Below are 19,909 nucleotides of genomic sequence, written 5' to 3'. Positions count from 1 at the left end.
AGAGAGAGCAGAGATAACAATTAGAAGTCTCTTTCAGTAGCTCTGGCAAAATGATGATGGCAGCAAAGTGATCAATGGATTCCAAATGCATTTTGTAGCTAGATTTGGTGGGAATATATTAGATGTGTTCAGATTTCTGTCTTGAATTACTAGGTAGAAAGGACTTAGTAATTTACTAAAATAAAAATATTTCGGGGCGGGCAAGGTAATATGTTTGGTATAAATGTGGAGAGTTATTTTTGGACACATTTAAATTTGAAATGTCTGTGAGACATTCAAGGAAATGTTTGCAATTGGCTCTGAATCTGGGACTCAGGAGAGGATAGATCTGAGCCAAGAAAAAGAATTAAGAATTGTCAGCTGATACACATTTATTTATTTATTTATTTATAGACAGGGTCTCACTCCATCTCCCAGGCTAGAGTACAGTGGTGTGATCTCAGCTAACTGCAGCCTCTGCCTCCTGGGTTCAAATGATCCTCCCACCTCAGCCTCCTTAGAAGCTGGGATTACAAGCATGTGCCACCACACCTGGCTAATTTTTGTATTTTTTAGTAGAGATAGGGTTTCACCATGTTGGCTAGGCTGGTCTTGAACTCCCGACCTCAAGTGATCCACCTGCCTCAGCCTCCCAAAGTGGTGTGATAACAGGCATAAGCCATTGTGCCTGGCCAGCTTGTACACATTATCCCATGGATTTACATGGGAATACTGGAATCATCAAGGAAGAGAGCATATGGATAGAGGAGGGGTTCAGGACCAAATTATATTTTGAATTGGAGAAGGATGAGAGCAGCAAAGGAGACTAAATAGGAGCAGTCAGCAGATAGGGAGAAAACTAAGAGAAGAGACTTTCGAAGAGGGAAGAAGTGGTTTATTCTTGAATACTGCTGAGACATTAGATAAGATGAAGGATTAATTTTCACTGCATATGTCAATGTGAAAGTCACCGATATACTTGACAAGAGCCCTTTAGTGATGACATGAAAGTAAAAGTTAAGGATGGATTAAGTAGTAAGGAAGTGAGAATAGCATAACTATTTTAAAATTTTTGCCTATAAAAGAAAATAGAGAAAAGGTAGGGTTTTGTCTTGTTTTTTAAACTCTAGATATCAATATATATTTTAAAGGAATGAACCCATAGATAGGAAGAAAGCAATGTTGAAAAAGAAGTGAAGTCCTTGAGAAGGAGCAAAAGGGTGGAATTCAGATAACACGTGGAAGGATGGCCCTTTGCTAATAAGGCAGGACATTATGGTAGAGGCAAGACGAGTCATAGATAGGACCTTAGGTTCCAGGAAGATAAAGAGAAGACATTTCTAGCAGTTTCTGTTTTCCCAGTGAAGGACATCTCAACTGATATCATCAGCTGAAAGTGAGGATACTGGAGGAGGTATAGGAAATTTAAGCAGAGAGGCACAAGTATGAAGTAGTTGTCTTGGCCAGTGGGCTAGTCAGAGATATTTGGATTGTGAGGCCTTAGTGGAGTGCCAATATGCAGTATGCTTTAAAGTCAAATCTCTGCAACCAAATACCAGGTATAGAGTTACAGCTGGTTAATAAGACACAGCCTCTCTACTCAGGCAGTTTATAATTTAGAGAATGAAAGACATATAGTTAATTACAATATGGTACGATGGTTGTGATGAAAACGTAAATATAGGTTGTCGTAAGAGCACACATTAACCAATCTCGGAGGGGCTGTCCTGTGCTGGGAGGTCTTCATGGAGACTAATCAGCTAAGCCAAGACCTGCCTGCTCTGCAGACACCTTACTTAAAGCTATTACATCTTAGCGCCTGGGGATAAAAATATTCTAGAATGTATGATAGTCGCACTGTATTATTACATCTTTACACAGCACCTTTTATTTCTGCTCACATCATCCAGCATCTTTGAAATTTTTTTTAACACTCTGAAATGCTGTGAGGAAAAGTATCATCCCTCTTTTTCCTCATCTTCTTCTCTTCCCTAACACCTTTCTTCAGTTCCAGCTGTTGGTAGCTATAAATTTTACAATAATTTGTAGATGTAACTTAATAATACCATTCTGTTTTCATTTGTCATGTCGTGTATCATTTTCCAAATATATAAACTTCAATTTTGTGCTGCTACAATCAGGAATATTTGAACATTTAGTGCCTATCTTGAATATCTGTCCTTATTGCTTTCTGAGGAGCTGCGCTTTATAGCAATCAGGGTACTATACCACTTGGAAAACTGTCTTTAAACAACAATAAGATCCTTGTGTATAGATTGCTGTCTTGAGTGGCTGGTTTGAATCTAATTCTCTGGTATATGAAGCAAAGGTTTATTATTTAACATAGCTTCAAAATTAAAATTGATAATGAAATTTTATGTGCCATGCAATGCCATGTGTGTTCTTTTAAGGTGAAGATTCAATTTTTAGCTGCTTTATTGAGGTATAATTGACATATAATAAACTGTACATATTTAACTCCACATTTTGATATGTGTGTGTATATATATATGTATATACTTATATATGTAAAATTGTCACCATAGTCAAAATAATTAACATGCCCATCAGTCTCAAAAGTTTTGTTTCTCACGAACCTTTGTAATTTTTCCTGCCCTCTCTTTGTTCTGTCACCAGGCAACTGATCTTTTTTCTGTTACTACAAATTAGTTTATAGTTTTAAAAATTATATATAAAAGGATCATAATTATATATATTTCCTTCCAGCAGAATTATTTTGAGATTAATCCTGCTGTTGCTTGTATCAGTAGTTCATTTCTTTACTAATACTCTGGTGTAGGGATAAAGCACAATTTACTTATATATTCACCCTCTACTGTTAGCTACTACAAACAAAGCAACCGTGAATATTTGTGTCGAAGTCTCTGTAGGAACATATGCACTCACTTCTCTTGCGTAAATACCTAGGAGTGGAATGGCTGGGTTATACAGTAGGCATATGTTTAGCTTTTTTTGAGAAACTGCTAAACTACTTTCCAAAGTGGTTGTGCCATTTTATATTCCCACCAGTGGGAATAAGAGTTCCAGTGCCTCCACATCCTTGGCAACACTTGATACAGCCTTTCTTTTTAATTTTAGCTATTCTAGTAGAGATGTGTAGTGGTATCTCACTGTGGTTTTAATTTGCATTTCCCTAATGACTATTAATTTTGACCATCTTTTTATGTACTTATTTGCCATGCATAAATCTTTGGTGAAAGGTCTGTTCAAATCTTTCCCCATTTTTTATTAGGTTATTTTCTAATGATTAAGATTTCATTTTAACGATTTTGTGTGTATGTGTGTATGTGTGTGTGTTGTTTTGTTTAGCAGCTTAGAACAACACACATTTATTATCTCAGTTTCTGTGGGTCAGAAGTCCAGGCATAGATTTGCTGGGTCTTCTACTCCAGGGTTTCATCTTAATCACAGTCTTGGCCAGGGCTGCAGTCACATCTCAGGGTTTTACTGGGGAAGGTTCCAATCATAAGTTCACATGATTGTTGGTAGAATTCAGCTCCTTGTGGGATGCCATACTGAGGGTCTCAGTTATTTGCTTAGCTGGCGATTACCCTCAGTTCCTGCCACATGGGCCTCTTGATATGGCAGCTCACAACATGGCAACTTACTTCATGAAAGCCAGCAAGTGTTTATGTTTACTGGTTTATTATGATTAGCAAAGGATATTATGAATATTCCGATGGAAGAGATACATAGTGCAAGCTATGTGGAAGGGGTATGGAACTTCCATACCCCTCCAAGTAGGCTACCTTCTAGCCACCTCCTCATGTTCAGCAATCAGGAAGCTTTGCGAGTTCTTTATATATTCTATATACAAGTCCTTTATCAAATACATGACTTATAAATATTTTTTCTCAATTTGTTGCTTGTATTTAAATTTCCTTATTAGTGTTTTTCAAAGGGCAGAAATTCTTAATTTTGATGAAGTCCAATATGTCAGCTTTTTATTTTATGGACTGTGCTTCTGTGGTTTTAAGAAATATTTGCCTAACTAAAAGTCACAAATATTTTCTCATATGTTTTTTTCTAAAAGTCTTACAATTTTAGGTTTTACATTTAGGCATATGATCCATTTTGAATTAATTTTTGTATATGTACAAGGTGTATGTAAAGTTCATTTTGTGTTGTGGATATCCAGTATTGTATGATCTTCAGTGCTGTGTTTTCATCTAATCGCTTTTAAAGGAAGAATTAAAGCAAAGCCAAGTTAAATCGGTTCTACCACACTGTCAGTTTTCTTTGTGTTATCCTTGACATTGTTAGGTTGCACATTTTGCTGGAACTTCTTAAAACAGTATCCTATGATTGAACTTCTTCAACCTCAAATTTCCAGTCTTTATACTTAACCAATGAAATGTTATTTATATATTCTTTGGAAACATAATATATACTGTAGATAATTACAGCAAAAGTGTAATGGGTAGCAGAAGATATTGCCAAACCAAAATTCTGGAGACCAGATGAGACAAACACATAATATGTGCCTGAATAGAACACAGTGCTAGGAAATACACTGAAAAGTGAAAGAAGAACTAAAAATAAGCCTCTTATAAGAAGAACTGATACCTCTGGGCTAATCTATTGGTAGTTTGTTTTCCTTAATTTGGTAAAGAAGAGCTTTGGAATCAGACTCTAGAATGAATCTTTTAAAACTATATATATATTATATATTATGCATGTATACACATATACATATTCTGTACATTGGCTTAAAGAATATAGAAACAGCACATGAATAGTTTATGCTGTAGTATTGTACAGGCTTATTCAGAAATAAGAAAAAAAGTTTTTCCGCTCAGCTGTGAGTCATTACTTTTTAGTTTAGTGGAGAAAATAACTTTTAGGGTGGTCAATACTGCATTATTTTTGTTTTTGTTTTTAGAAAATCAGGTAGCATGGGCTTTGGAATCAGACAAATCTCAGTTTTAATTTTCAATGTCCTTAACTCTAATATAGTAATATTAATAATTCTTCCTGGGTTGTTGGGAGGTTTAAATGAAATAATAAGTACTGGCATAGTACTTAACACATAGTAGTTATTCAAGATATGTATATTTCTTTATCATCAGGGGGTTGACCTTGGAAGCATATGGCTGCATAGAAAGAACCCATAAATGGATACGACAAGGGGAGAGGAGTTTTTGTGAGATTTAGCAAAATCATTTTTTCCCCCGACACCCCAGAAATGTTCATTTTAATGCTATTATTTTCCTTATCACCCATAAACAGACAGAAAATTAGCATGTTTTGAAAGAGTGTTAAAACTGCAAGAGTGTTGCATTACATTGCCACCCATTATCTAACTGGGTTTATTTATGAAGGTTAGATTTAGATAATTTAAACTTACCCTTTTATCATTTTGTGAGGAAAGAGAATCAAACTTGAAGAGCTCTTCCAAACAGAAAGATAGCTAGAATCTCCCTCCATAGTCTCTATAATCTCTTCTAATAATCTTTAGCAAAAGTGACTCTTGAGTTCTTTTAAATATTTCCTGTATTGGTTCTAATTCAATGTTCATTTCATATGATGTCTATAGAACTAGAGACTTAGACTACAGTCAGAAAACTGAGTAACAGCAGGCACCAGGTTTTCAACTGTTTTTAGGGTTTACTCAAATTGATTGCATCACATTCATTTGGATGGATTTAGTGACATCAGCTGATAATTTAAAGAAACTAGCCTTTAGTCTGACAGTTTCATATTGATATTAGATAGGAGCCACATGACTATTTCATGGATTCATTCATAAGATATAATAAGCATTATTTTCACTTGTAGCATAAAAGCAGTCTTTATTATTTTCTTAGAAGCATAAACACATACACACACACATATAGTCATATATAGATTTAAAAAATTCTATCGGCATAGGTTCTGTAATTGTTAATAAATGTAATTGTATAAAGTTGCTATTCATTGTTCCTCATTTCCAGATGAAGCCTGTTGCCTTTTTTATATATAATAGGAATTTTTATATATAATAGGGATCCACAGGTTGTTAAAAACAAAGAAACTAAGATAATTTGAATTCAGATTATAAAACAGTTCAAGTCTATGCTGATGAAGCGACTTAGGTCTGAGGCTTTTGGGTCAGCTTTTAAAAGTTTATCTTATTTTTCATTAAAATATGTATGTATAATATTCTATCATGCAAAGAGAAATGGTCAACAGAATTTCTATGCATATATGGTTGCTGATTATTTGAAAGCCATTCTTCTCCTAGGATTATTTGGCCAATTTTGTATTCAGCCTAGATTAGGGAGAATATAGTGTCTCCTTACATATAATATTTACTAGAACCAAAAAGTACAGATTAAATTGTTTTTATTTTTATTTTACTTCAGTTTTGTGCAGTTGACCTGATTTTAAAGTATAAAACTAGAAAGGCATATTTCCCATCCACCAAAATGTGAATCTTACTTTCATTTTGAAACAACTCCTCTGCTTTAAGAAGATGAACAGCGGTGATAAATACAAAAACATTAAAATTTTTTAAATGAATAGTGTTTTGTTGCTCTTTAAGAGAAAATTTAAATGTGAAATATCTTTAGAGCTTAAAAGGTTTCTTCCTCAAACTTTTTAGGAATTGATTTTACCCAAAACAATTTATTCATACTCCGTGTGAGTATCTGAATAATTGCCTTACTTTTATAAGTTTTTTTTTTTTTTAAGTCTCTTCCAACTGCAGTTATCCTCAAAGAATTAAGAAATTTAATCAATTTTCTGTCATTAGTCCCACAAGATATTTACTCAATAGCCATTGTGTTCCTGGCTGTTATCACAACAGGGAATCCAGCAATGAGCAAAACAATCTCTCTTCCAGAGCCCACATTCTAGAGTCAGATGCTAAACAAATACACAGATAAATATGTAGTAAAATACTGGTTTCAGTGTTGAGAAGCAAAATCAGAGTAAGAGGGCAGAGTCATTTTAAATCTAACTTCAACTAGTGAATTTAGCATTTATAAATGGAGGTGTCTATAGAGGAATAAAATCTTTGGTTAGCCACTACTTTACTTTTAACAGTAAAGTCTGCAGCTCATGAAATTTGTAATTCTGGAGTGGTTTCAGTTTGCACCATCCCCTGGGGAGCCTGTTGATACAGCACTGAGCTACAGATTATTATTCAGCTGTAGAAGTTTTATACTTAGGCATTTTCTTACATCTTCCTCTCTCAAGTCAGTTGAAATCTTGTATTTTTGCCAAATTAAACAAATCCCATAAGAAGCTATAAATAAACAGTAGGAGCATGAGTCAGAGCCAGCATCACCCTTATTCCTTGTGTGTACCTCTCTAGTACCCCCCAGTATGTTCATTTTGCACAAACGTGTAGTACTGCATAACTACTGTTCTACAGATGAACTCCAGTTATTTAAGTGAGGCCTATTTTTTAGAACTAAGTAATACTGTAACTAGTAGAATTCTGGCATGTTACCAGAGTCAAAAGCAGAACTGTATGCTATTGACGGGAGGAAAAAAGAAATGTATGTCCTACCTTTCCTGTATAAAGCCCTAAAGAGTTCAACCCAGAAGACTGCTGTTAGATTTCCAAAATGGGTTTTTACATGATGTAATATAATTCAACATTTTTTTCAGAGGAAAAAATAAACAGATAAGTTGCTTCAAAGTCCCATCTCTTGCTAGTCAGCTTCTGATAAAATTTTATTCTATTTTGCGTCATTGTTTATTCATTCAGTAAATGTTCGGTGAACACTTACTATTGTCAGGCACTGTGCTACCCCATAGGCTATATAAAGACAAATAAGCTAAAATCCTTGTTCTCAAGGAATTTATTAATGTGGAGAAAAGTGACTTGTAAATCCAAAATTTCGTATTGGTACAGGAACTATAAAAGAGACATCCTGCAGAATACTGAGATTACAAATAAAACTACTATGTTTGAAGCATTTACTGTCCTAGCTGTTTTACAGAAGTTACTTCATTTAATCCTTTCAACAGCTTCATGAGGTAGATAATATGACACTGTTTTACTTGTGCCAAGAGCACCACATTCATCAAGAAAGGAGGAGGTAGTATCAAATTTTTCAGAAAACAATTGAGTTGATTATAGAAGGATGAGTAGGGTGGTGAATATGTAAGCACATAGGGTGAGTGAGAGAATTGTTGCAATGTAGTCAGTTCTGGGAAATAAAAGATGGCAGGATCCAGATCATGAAGGAATTTGTGGGCCATGCTTAAGGAGTTTGGTTCTTAACCTGGAGAAGACAGAAGTATGATCAGACTTTCATTTCAGGAAGATAACTCTGTAGTTTTTTGCACAAGGCATTTAGAGGCATATTTTTCCTTTTAAAGGAAGACATTTTCTCCAGCATTGACTTATGTTTATTAAATAGATCTAAAAACTAAATTTTAGAAATATCTTATATAGTTATTTGTCACTTAACAATGGGGATACACTCTAGGAAGTGCATTGTTAGGCAATTTCTTCATTGTTGTTAGAGTACACTTACACAAATCTAGATGTATATCTTTATTTATGTTTTTTTTTCATATGGAAAAACACATTTCTTAGCCACATTACTGAATATCAGTCATTTCCTCTGCTTGATCCGCAATGCCAATGTTAAGTGCCATGTATCAGATTTCTGTATATATGTTCCATTATAATCTTATGGGATCACTGTAGTACATGCATTGTTGACAGATATATCATTATGTGGTGGATAAGTGTACATACAGTTTTACAACTACAAAATGAAGCACAGAGAGGTTACATAACTTAGCTAGTGTCACACAGCTAATAGGCAGCAAAGTCAGGATTCGACATGTTAGGCTAACTTCATAGACTTAACCATAGTCCTGTATTGCCACTCCTCATTTATTTTTTTATTTATATATATTAAATAAATATATATATATACATATATATATATATATTACTGCATTTTAGGTTTAGGGGTACATGTGAAGAACATGCAGTATTGTTGCATGGGTACATACACGGCGATGTGGTTTGCTGCCTTCCTCCCTATCACCTATATCTGGCATTTTTCCCCATGTTATCCCTCCCCAACTCCCCACCCCCCACTGTCCCTCCCCTAGTTCCCCCTGACAGACATCAATGTGTGATGTTCCCCTCCCTGTGTCCATGTGTTGTCATTGTTCAACACCCGCCTGTGAGTGAGAACATGTGGTGTTTGATTTTCTGTTCTTGTGTCAGTTTGCTGAGAATGATGGTTTCCAGGTTAATCCATGTCCCTACAAAGGACACAAACTCATCATTTTTTATGGCTGCATCGTATTCCATGGTGTATACGTGCCACATTTTCCTCTTCCTTTAAAGTCATGCATGCACAAATTAGATTTGGAGACAGTTCTGGAGACACTGAATTGGCAACTACAGTCGACAGACCTTGCTGCGCAGCAAGTACCTCTACACTGTTTCTGTACACTTAGTTTGCAGCAGTCTAGGAGAAAGAATGAAGGAAGAGGAGTAATATTTGTCAACCTTAACTACACTGTAAAATGAAGCATTTTTTTTTTTTGAGAGGGAGTCTCACTCTGTCACCCATGCTGGAGTGCAGTGGTGCAGTATCAGCTCACTACAACCTTCACCTCCTGGGTTCAAGTGATTATCCTGTCTCAGCCTCCCCAGTGGCTGGAATTATAGGCAAGCGCATAACGCCCACCTAATTTTTGTGTTTTTCTTAGTAGAGATGGGGTTTCGCCCTGTCGGCCAGGCTGGTCTCGAACTCCTGACCTCAACTGATCCGCCTGCCTCGGCCTCCCAAAGTGCTGGGATTATAGGCTTGAGCCACCGTGCTCGGCCTGAAGCATTTTATGATGCCCACTACAGGGTGTTCATAAGTGGTAAATAAGGTCATTGGTCTAGATAACTTAAGATCCACTGCAACCTGGAGATGAAGAACTTTATAAAGAACTTTGTAAAGGGGATAATTATTACCACCCATCAGAGTTTAGATTTAGTCCCACTGATTATATTTCTCCTTTTATAGACAGAGAAATCAGTGAAAAATAAATATATATTTGGAGGATTAAATCCCAATCTATATCTCGAGGCTACCTTTATGTCTAATAGTTGTGATATAACATGTTGCCTAGAATAGTTCTATAAATGGAATTCACACATAGGACCACAGAATCGCTTCTTCACAGGGTTTCAGAGTTGGAGGACATATAAAAGGACAAATCAAGCCATAAATCTGTAAGTAATCCTAAAAGAAGAGTGGTGTGTCAGTTATTGGCACCAGTACATGATGAATCCTGCTGGGTTGTGGAAAAAGGAGAAACTGACCTGAACAAAACCATACTCTACACAGCTGTCCCTGACATTCCACCACCTGTTAGCATTCAGTATTAATTTCATGGATCAAATCAAGGCATGCAAGTGCATTAAATAATTTTTTAAAAAACAACTGCTGATTGCTGAGGGTCTATGAGGGAAGAAAAATTAGGAGCTGTTATTTTCCTATCAACCATTACCCGCATTAACAAGAACAGGAAATGTGAATAAATAAAACTCTTACATCATACCAGAAATAAGAACAGCTGAATCCCCTAAAGGATTTTTATATTCTATCATCAGACAACTAAAGAAAATAATTCCATATAAATGGCTGCATTAATCATTGGAAGAAACTTCCCTGCTTTTTTAAAAGAGCAACTAGAAATACTTTTTGAAAATAGAGTAACCATTTGTTAAACCATATATACCATTGAGGATATTTTGGGCATAAAAGGGAATTTCCACAATAATTCTATAGTAATCTTTTATAGCCAAAGTTATGAAGAAGATCAGGATTTGGGAAAATTGCGGTCAAGATTTGATTTTCCTTTTCTGTTTGATAGCCTTATCTAAATTCTCCTAGCTTGAATGTAGTAAATATGAGTGTGTAAAAACGTATGTATATCTAATTCATCTCTTGGGGGAGGTTTAATGTAACTATAAATAAAAATTCTTTCCCCAAGTAAAAAAAATGTTACATAGTGGTTAATTCTACCTTTTCTCATTTCTCTACATCCAAAACTATCACCAAGAACTGTTAATTTTACTTTATAAAGCTCTCTCGATCGGCCTCTTCAGTTTCATCACCACTGCTTTAAATGAGGCATACTTTCTCGTTTGGATTATGGCAGCAGTCTAGCAGTCTCTCTTCCTTTAGTCTCTTCTTCAAATCCACGTCTGCCACCTCCGCCCTTCATATCATCCATCATGTATTTTTCCCTGCCTAAATTCTTTGGTTGGCGTCTATTAAATCCAAGTTCCTTAAGCATGGCATACAGGGGCCAGCTTCTATGAGCTGTTCCTTACTTCTCCTGTCTCATTTCCTGACACTTTCCCTTATACCTTGAGATGCAGCTTACCAGTACCTCTACTGTATATACAACCACATACATATACACCCTGATCCCCTCCTTCATGTACAGCCATATATAATTCTCTCCACCACATCCTTTATCACATTCCTACAAGCCTTGAAGCAATCTGAACACAGAAACCATCTTTAGTTTTCAACTCGTAATTGGGGCTGAACATACTTGTCTTGAACACAAATTGCTGCTTTGTTAGTATAGGTATCCTAATGTGGCACATGTATATAGTTAAAGCTATATAATGCATTCCCCAAGTTCCCCTTCAGGACTAAAGGGTTATTTCCCAACAGCTGGAAGTCTTGCTGCCAGAAAGCCTTCTTCAGGAATTGCCTTGTCTCAACTCAAGACAACCCTAAAGGACATTTCCCAGTTTCCTGTGGGGTCCACTGAGGCCTTGACATTGTACTGAAGTACAGGTGTTTATCACAAGAACAATCTCTGATAAACCTCCTGTAAACACACTCTTAGAGTCAGCTTGCTGGGGAACCCAAGCTATAATATGTTTGTCTTGTTGACACTTTCTTCTGAGTTCTAAATCATGGGAAGTTATGGTTACCTAAAATCTTACTAATTGAAGATCATTTAATCAGACTTGTATTCAGCATCTGCTCCATGCCAGGCATTGTGCCAGATACAATGGAAACGGATCAAGACTTGGCCCCTGACCTGGAGTTTACAGTCTGAGGTGACAGTTACACATGAAACTAACTGTACTAGAGCATCTTGAGAATCTTTTTGACTTAAACATCAGTAATTTTACTATAAAAGTCAAAAGCAGGGACTTTGTGGTGTTAAAAAAACAAAAGGAAAATATTTCAGGGGAAGGAAGATGAATATAAATAAGAAGAATGAAATTTTAGAAGAGCACAGAATTTGTCTTTGTAATTCTGAAAGCCTTTAGGGAAAAGATAATTTCTACTTTTCATTTTGAAATAATTTCAAACTTACAGAAAAGTCACAAGAATACTGAACTTACATATACCTTTTATTGCAAATTCATCAGTTTTTAACATTTTCCCTCATTCTTTTTCTTTACACACATACAATTTGTTTTTGTGAACCATCTGAAAATAGGTTAAATACTACATTATATCACTTTATTCCTTAATAATGTACTTCCTAAAAACAAGGGTATTCATCTCTGTAACCACAATGTAGTTATCAAAGTCAGGAAATTTGGCTTTAATCTAGAGTCCAGATTCAAATTCTGTTCATCGTCCCAAAAAAGCTGAGTTTAGGAAGAGTCATGTAACTTAACATTTGTAATGTAAATTAAAAGTCGTTTGAAGTAAGCCATAGACGATCTCGGAAGTTTGCTAACATTATTTAAATACCACAGTGAAATGAACCACTGCTGATTTTCTACGGAGAAAGCAAAGATTAGGCTCATGTTACCTGTAAAGGTCTGACTTATGGCTCCCCAGAAGTGAACCTTACTCTGGAGAGCCCATTTGGTGAGGTTCTTTTCACAAGGGATTGTATATTTTTGACCCAGGGATTGTCGATTTGTTGAGCTCCCATGAAGTGTGCCGCCTTGTCATTAACACGTCTTCACAATGCTTATCTCAAACGACATTCTTTGGAACTGCCTTTCATAGTGAGGCACCCCGCCAGCCAGGCCGGTAGGTAGGTAGAATGGCGGCTTCGGGAACTAGATCCTGCTGGTCTCCCCTAACACGTGGTCCTTGATGCTCTAGCGGACTGGGCCGTGAACCTCAGCACACAGCGCTTTGCCAGGGCCGGGGACGCACGCCGGCCTGCCGGAGGTGTCCGGAGGACTTGGGCGGGGGCGCGGCTTCTGCTGCACCACTTCCTCTCCAGCCTCGCGGGCTTCTAGGACCCTATGACATAATTTCCGGAGTGGTCTGTTGGGAGTTGTGGCGGCGGCGAGGCCCAAGCAGAGCCGGCCAAGGGAGAGAAAAACCCATGTCGTGTCCACCCCAAAGCTCGGCGCCTCTAGAAGCCATGGCTTTTCCGCTGAAGCTAGAGCCGGACATGCAGGGAAAAGTAGATTTGTTTCGGGCCCGTATCGCCCAGGAAGCCGAGGATCTCGTGTCCACCTTCTTTCCGCAGAAGCTCTCAGAGTTGGATAGCCAAGTTCAGGAGCTCCGGCTGCAAGACCTGCCCAGAATCCATTCAGTGCCAACCCCAGAGCCCCTGGACACCCCAGTCACCGTGGGGGATGGGCCCAACCGGGATCTGCCGCCTCTGCAGACCCAGTTCTCCATCAAGGTCCCGGCACTGCCTGGCAGCGAGGGACAGCTTCTGCGGAGCAACCAGCATCTGGTGGAGCTGATTGAGCGGGTAAAACCTGAGATCGAGCTGCTGAGAGAGAAATGCAACACAGTGCGGATGTGGGTGCAGCTGCTCATCCCAAAGGTGGAGGACGGCAACAACTTCGGGGTGTCTATCCAGGAAGACACTGTGGACCAGCTGTGGACCGTGGAGAGCACAGCGACCTCCTATCTACGCGGCTTCTCCACCTACTACAACACCCGGGCCAAGTTGGTATCCAAGATAGTGAAGTACCCGCAAGTGGAAGATTATCGCCGCACTGTAGCAGAGGTGGATGAAAACGAGTATCTGAGTGTGCGCCAGATCCTGCTGCACCTACGGAACGAGTATGCCACCTTGCATGATGTAATCCTTAAAAACTTCCAGAAGATCAAGACCCCTCGGAGCACCAACACTGATAACCTATACTGATAGCCTTTCTTTACCCCACTTGCCTTCAGGAGTTGGCTGAGCTGTTTAGGCAGCTAGAAAGCTGATTATTAATGACTGTACAGGTGGTGAAATGACTGGAAATGTGCGTTATTACTTAGAATTTCATACAGCTTACCCTCATACTGAATGATCTTTTGGTGTAATTTTCATTTGATTTTCCATTTGTGGGGAGAATGGGGACAAACCATCAAGGAGAAAGGACTGCCATTTTTAAAAGCAGCTTTGTAGATGAATGTTGGCCAAGGTTTCTTTATTATGGTGTTGGTGACATTTAATGGTTTCAGGGTTTACTTAAAAAACTAAAGCTTAAAAGAAATTTAAATGAAGCTTTTCCTAAAGCTCTGCTGTCTGTTAAACTTTGTTCAAACTTCAGAATGCTCCTTTTACACCATCATTTTTCTTTTTTGCAAGGAAGGGAGTTTAAAGGGATATGTTTAGGTCAGTGTATGCCTCCAGTTTAGCAGATTGAAATAAAACTGGTTATAAAATTTTATGATGGCCTAAGTGTGCTTATCTGAACTTTAATTTGCGGATGTAGACAATTCAGATGATAATTTCCTACCTCAGATGGACTGATACACTTGATACTTTTCAACTCTGATATGCAAGAAAAATGAGCAAAGAGTAATAGATTTTAATTCTTCTAAACAATGGATACCCACTTCCCTTAGAATGAAAAGGAATCGATGGAAAATGACTTCCTTCTGTAACTTTCTACCATCTCAGCATCTTCATTTCCTTTTACACAATTTAGAATTTCTTCTGTGTATCCATCTGTCTCTTTAAGTCTCTGCTAAATCCATCAAGCTTTGAATCCCATAATACTTTTCCCCCAGTTGATTTTCATTTTTGTTTCTTTTTGTCTCTTAAGATATTTGTTATAGTCCCTCATTAGCATTTATCTCTCATGTTATATAGGTCATTCTTTAAAGGCTCTAAAATGTGGCTTTGCGTTTTCCTACCTCGAGGGGAAGCCATTGTCTTCTCAACAGTGAACTATATGGTTGGTATTTTTAAAGTTCAGCATTTCCAGATTTCGTTTTCAGGTAACGTAAATTACTGTGCTGTGAGTCTATTCTAGCGTATGTAGATTAGAAAAACCATGCACTGGATTAGCAGAAACTTTATTTTCAAAGTAAACCCTGAAAAATCATAACAAGTGAAATTATTCTTTTGTTGAACTTCTGAAAAGCCCGAGTCTTTCAAATCGGTGCTTAAAAAGTAACAACAGCAAAAGGTATTGCCTAACAGATGTCTTACATCCTCTCCCTTCAAGTAAAGAGTTGTTTTTATTTTTCCTTTAAGGTATTCTATCTGATTCAGAAAAGTGCCAGGAACCCTAAATCAGTTCATACGATTTGACAGACTTTAATTGCACACAAATATGTAATGGACAATGTAAGGAAAGAACAAATGTTGCTTAATTTTTCAACTAATGTTAATCATCTAAGATTTAATGTATCTTCCATATGTTATATAATCACTTTTGCTTGTTTCTTGTACTCAAACTGTCAAGCCTTATGCCAGGTTGAAATAGATTTCCTCCAATCCCAGACATTCCTTTTACTAAGAAAATACTCATGTCCTTTGTAGTTAAAGATTTCTGCTATATGCATTTTTTTACCTTTTTCCATCTCTATATCGAATTAAGTTGGCTCTGGAATACTTTATAAAGTCCCTACTCTGCAAAAATTAATCCCTTTGTGATTTTCCCCTTTCTTGCAAATGGTTAGAAAAACTTATAATAATAGACTTAGGAACTGGTGTTAAAATAATCGTATCCAGTATGAATCATTTGCCTATTATTAGTACTAGAGACTTAAAGCCACCCCTTTGTTCTTTTTAAGGTGACAGATGAACTGCATGGGTGTGTTTTGAAGAAATGGTTTTAAAAACTTATTTTGGAATTAAGTAATTTTAGTTTTAAATTCTAAAACTAAAACATGAAAGCCACTAACTGAAATTTGATTGGAAATTGAAATTTGTAGATCTGTTTTTTAAAACCGATGAAAAATGTCTTTCTTAAACCACGTTAATGATGGAGACAAGTCTTAATTTTAAAGTTCTCAAACTTCAGACTTCTTAAACATTTGGGCTTAGAGTTTTTTTGTTTTGTTTTGTTTTGTTTTGTTTTGTTTAATGTTGAGAAGGAGTCTCATTCTGTCACCCAGGCTGGAGTACAGTGGCGCCATCTTGGCTCACTGCAACCTCTGCATCCCGGCTTCAGTGATTCTCCTGCCTCAGCCTTCCAAGCAGCTGGGAGTACAGGTGCATGCCACCATGGCTGGCTAATTTTTTGTATTTTTAGTAGAGATGGGATTTCACTGTGTTAGGTTGGTCTCAATCTCCTGACCTCATGATCCACCTGCCTCGGCCTCCCAAAGTGCTAGGATTACAGGCATAAACTATGGTTTGGAGTTCCTAAATATTACTGAGTTATTTAAAAATTCTTCTTTGTTTATTAGAGGCAACATTTATTTTATAGTCTTTATATAGAATTACCAAATGGTCTCACCATTAATAGATAACCATGTGGTCAATTTAAGTGCTTTTTAATTTCAGGCCAAGGTAGGCAGATCTCTTGAGGTCAGGAGTTCAAGACCAGCCTGGCCAGTGTGGTGAAACCCTGTCTCTACCAAAAATTACAAAAGTTAGCTGGGCGTGGTAATGTGTGCCTGTAGTCCCAGCTACTCGGGAGGCTGAGGTGGGAGAATTGCTTGAATCTGGGAGTTGGAACTAAGATTTCTCAGGTGACTAAGATGATCCTTGGAGTTGAGCCAAAATCTGCCACTGTGGTATATTTTGGAGATGTGGGTTTCCATTAGATATAGATTTTTTTGACTCCTAGTAAACTTTTTATTGATTTGTCATCTGGTTCATAATGTATAATTCAGTAAAAGCCATTCAGAGAGAGGCTAAACATTGCGAGCCAAACCTTCTCACAGTGCAACTTGGTCTTGGAACTTAGAATGCTTACAGGAATGGGTGGCTAGAATACCCCTTACGCATGCCTTCTAAATATCATATCCAGGCTTTTGCTGAGAGACTAATACTAATATTCTGTATTGCCAAGTCAGGGGTACTCCATATGCTTTATAAACCAAATAGAGGGTAGATCTGACATCTTATGAATATTGAGACATTTACTCAGTGTTTTTATCTGGATGAAAGAATAACGTATCTCTTGTGCCTTGAGAGAACCTATAGGCAGTTAGGCTTTTCCTCAAGGAGCAACATTTGAACACTCAATTAAATCCCCATGATTTCATTGAATTCCCATAATATGGTTTTGTAGTACTCATTGTATTCTGTTTTTTGTGCTTTTTTTTTGAGATGGAGTCTCACTCTGTCACCCAGGCTGGAGTGTAGTGGTGCAATCTTGGCTTACTGCAGCCTCCACCTTCCAGTTTCAAGAGATTCTCCTGCCTCAGCCACCCAATTAGCTGAGATTACAAGTTTGTGCCATCATGCCCAGCTGATTTTCATATTTTTAGTAGAGACGGGGTTTCACCACATTGGCCAGGCTGGTCTTGACGTCTTGACCTCAGGCGATCCTCCCACCTTGGCCTCCCAAAGTGTTGGGATTACAGAGGAGCTACCATGCCTGGCCTGTATTCTGTATTTTTATGTATATCCTCCTCACTAAATAAGTTTCTTGAGAATAATGAAGGGTTTTTTATTGACCGTTTTATCCATTATGGTGTTTTGCATATGGTAAAATTCTAAAGTATGAGCCAAACCAAACCTGGATCAAACTAAAGAAAATCGTTTCTCCCCTTTCTTATTAGAGGAGGCACTTTGTTACAACAGAGGATATATGTAGGTAAGTGTACCCAGGAATATGTAAGAATGTTGAGACATCTGAAAATCTGATTCAGAATTAAACCAAGGCAAATGAAGTTTCTACACTGTTTTATGGCTTCTAATTAAGCATTTTTTTTCATATCACAATAATATAAATATTTTAAAGTACTCCAGGCAGTTCTCCTTCAGTATTCCCAGTGATGTCATTAAGCCTATTCACCCTGCAACAGCTGCAAGTTATTCCAAACATCTGTACTGAATCCTTACACTATACAAGACCATTTGAAATCAACTTTCTCACCCCATTAACAGCTTCAGTAATTCTCTGTTACTTTTCTAACCAAGGGTTAGGGAGAAATAAATCTAGTGTATCAGAATGAAAAATCCTGAAAACTGCTTTTCAAAACTAATTCTCTGTGGTCACGAACATAATGTTTAATTTACTCTTCCAGATTTCTGTACTTAAAAAGTTAGTTTCTTAAATACATAGAAGTTAGATCATTTGATAAATGCTTAAAAAGAATTTCCCTTAAGTTTATTAAGTCTTATTTGGTAGTAAATATAAAATACAAAACATTCCAGGTAAAAGTTATTTCATACATTTTAAACAGTTTATTTAGAGTAAGTGTAGTCAGCTCAAAACTCCACTGCCTTATTCCTCTGGGTCTTGCATATTGGTGGAAATTTTTCTCTGCTCTTTTTTTTTGTTTTGTTTTTTTACATTTTATGTTGTGGGATAAGCAAGGAATTATTGAACCTATGACCTATATATTCCACAGCTTACTTCAATCCTTCTATTAGGCACCCATCCAGAGTAGAAGAAACTTCTCAGATCACAGAAGACCCTCAAAAAAAGTCATTGTGTTTAGCTTCATTTCAGTATTACATTGATGGGAAAAAAAATGAGTTCCCAGCTGGGGCCACTATCTGTGTGGAGTTTTCATGTTTTCCCCATGCATCTGCATGGGTTTTCTCCAGTTTCTTCCCACATCCTTATAACCTTTGCTTCACAAACATTTATTTACTTAGCCCACCATCACTATGACTGCCATCACTTACTGATTCACCAAAAATTGCATAAATTATTTTACTTGTTTTTATTAGTCTTTATTAAATGCATGTATAGTTCACATTTATATCAATATTTAATATTAGAAGTGCTTGGGGTCTTTATTTAGAAGTTTGGTGATGTTTTTGTAGCCAGAAATATGCTGTAGGAACATAACTCTTGTTTATATCAGTTAGGCTATGGTAAAACTGGTTTCCTTTATGTCATTTCACTTAAAGAATTTATGGACAACATGAGGAATAGTATTTAACTTTTGCTTGTAAATAATTAACAGATGACATGAAAAGAGACCTCTTAGGAAGCCATTTTTATGAGCCTGTTGAGCCGGGGGTTAACATTTTCAATAAGAAGCCAGTAAGTCAAATGTAATCTTTTGCATTTAAATGCCACATCATTATGTTATATTACTAGAAGTCTAAAGACCAGTGTGGTAGGAAGAATAAAATGTCACTTATGAATATAATTTCTGCTTATACTTTTAGAAGATTAAAAGTATTGACAACAAATGAAGTCAGAATACCTTGATTAAAGTAGTTTATTAAAAGTATCTCCTTAATGTGCTAATTATTTGCTTTGCATACGTACACATAGTGACATACATTTATGCATTAGCTGAGACATGTTCATTCTGTAAGTTTTGTGCAAAACTAATCTTCAGTTACACAAAAGCATTTAAAAATTTTACATTTGAAAGAAAATTAAGCAATGCTGTGTGAAACTGAAAAAGGAAAACTTTGATTAAAAAAGTATTTTCAAATATAGGATAGTACATATATATGAGAATATATGTATGTTTGAGAATATTTTTTGTGTATAATCTTAGTAACATCATTATGTTTGATATAAAATTATAGTAGATAGCCACTATGTTACCCACTTACACATTCTTTTGTCCGATTAAGTAACAAATATTGTCCTTATTGTAATAAAACAGATATTTCTATCTGTCATACA

General features: G+C 36.7%; 1 protein-coding gene, 1 long non-coding RNA gene and 1 pseudogene across 4 annotated transcripts in view; all 3 read left to right on the top strand.

Annotated features, from left to right (window-relative positions):
• The window catches only part of ATF6 (activating transcription factor 6), a 191,457-nt gene that overhangs the window by 107,350 nt on the left and 64,198 nt on the right, over positions 1-19,909 (top strand). The gene's annotated exons all lie outside the window — the stretch shown is intronic.
• LOC116560270 lies at positions 587-19,747 on the top strand. The gene is made up of 4 exons (XR_004272883.1): positions 587-5,898; positions 8,941-8,944; positions 15,491-15,497; positions 19,737-19,747. It is a non-coding gene; the product is annotated as an uncharacterized LOC116560270 (long non-coding RNA).
• Positions 9,710-14,578, top strand: LOC116560268 (annotated as a pseudogene). The gene has a single exon (XR_004272882.1). The product of XR_004272882.1 is annotated as a proteasome activator complex subunit 3 pseudogene (transcript).

The sequence above is a fragment of the Sapajus apella genome, unplaced genomic scaffold (genome assembly GCF_009761245.1).
Source record: "Sapajus apella isolate SASKATOON/1434 unplaced genomic scaffold, GSC_monkey_1.0 scaffold25, whole genome shotgun sequence".
Lineage (NCBI taxonomy): Eukaryota > Metazoa > Chordata > Mammalia > Primates > Cebidae > Sapajus > Sapajus apella.
Note: the sequence above shows the minus strand (reverse complement) of the source record. Positions and strands in the feature narration are given on the sequence as shown.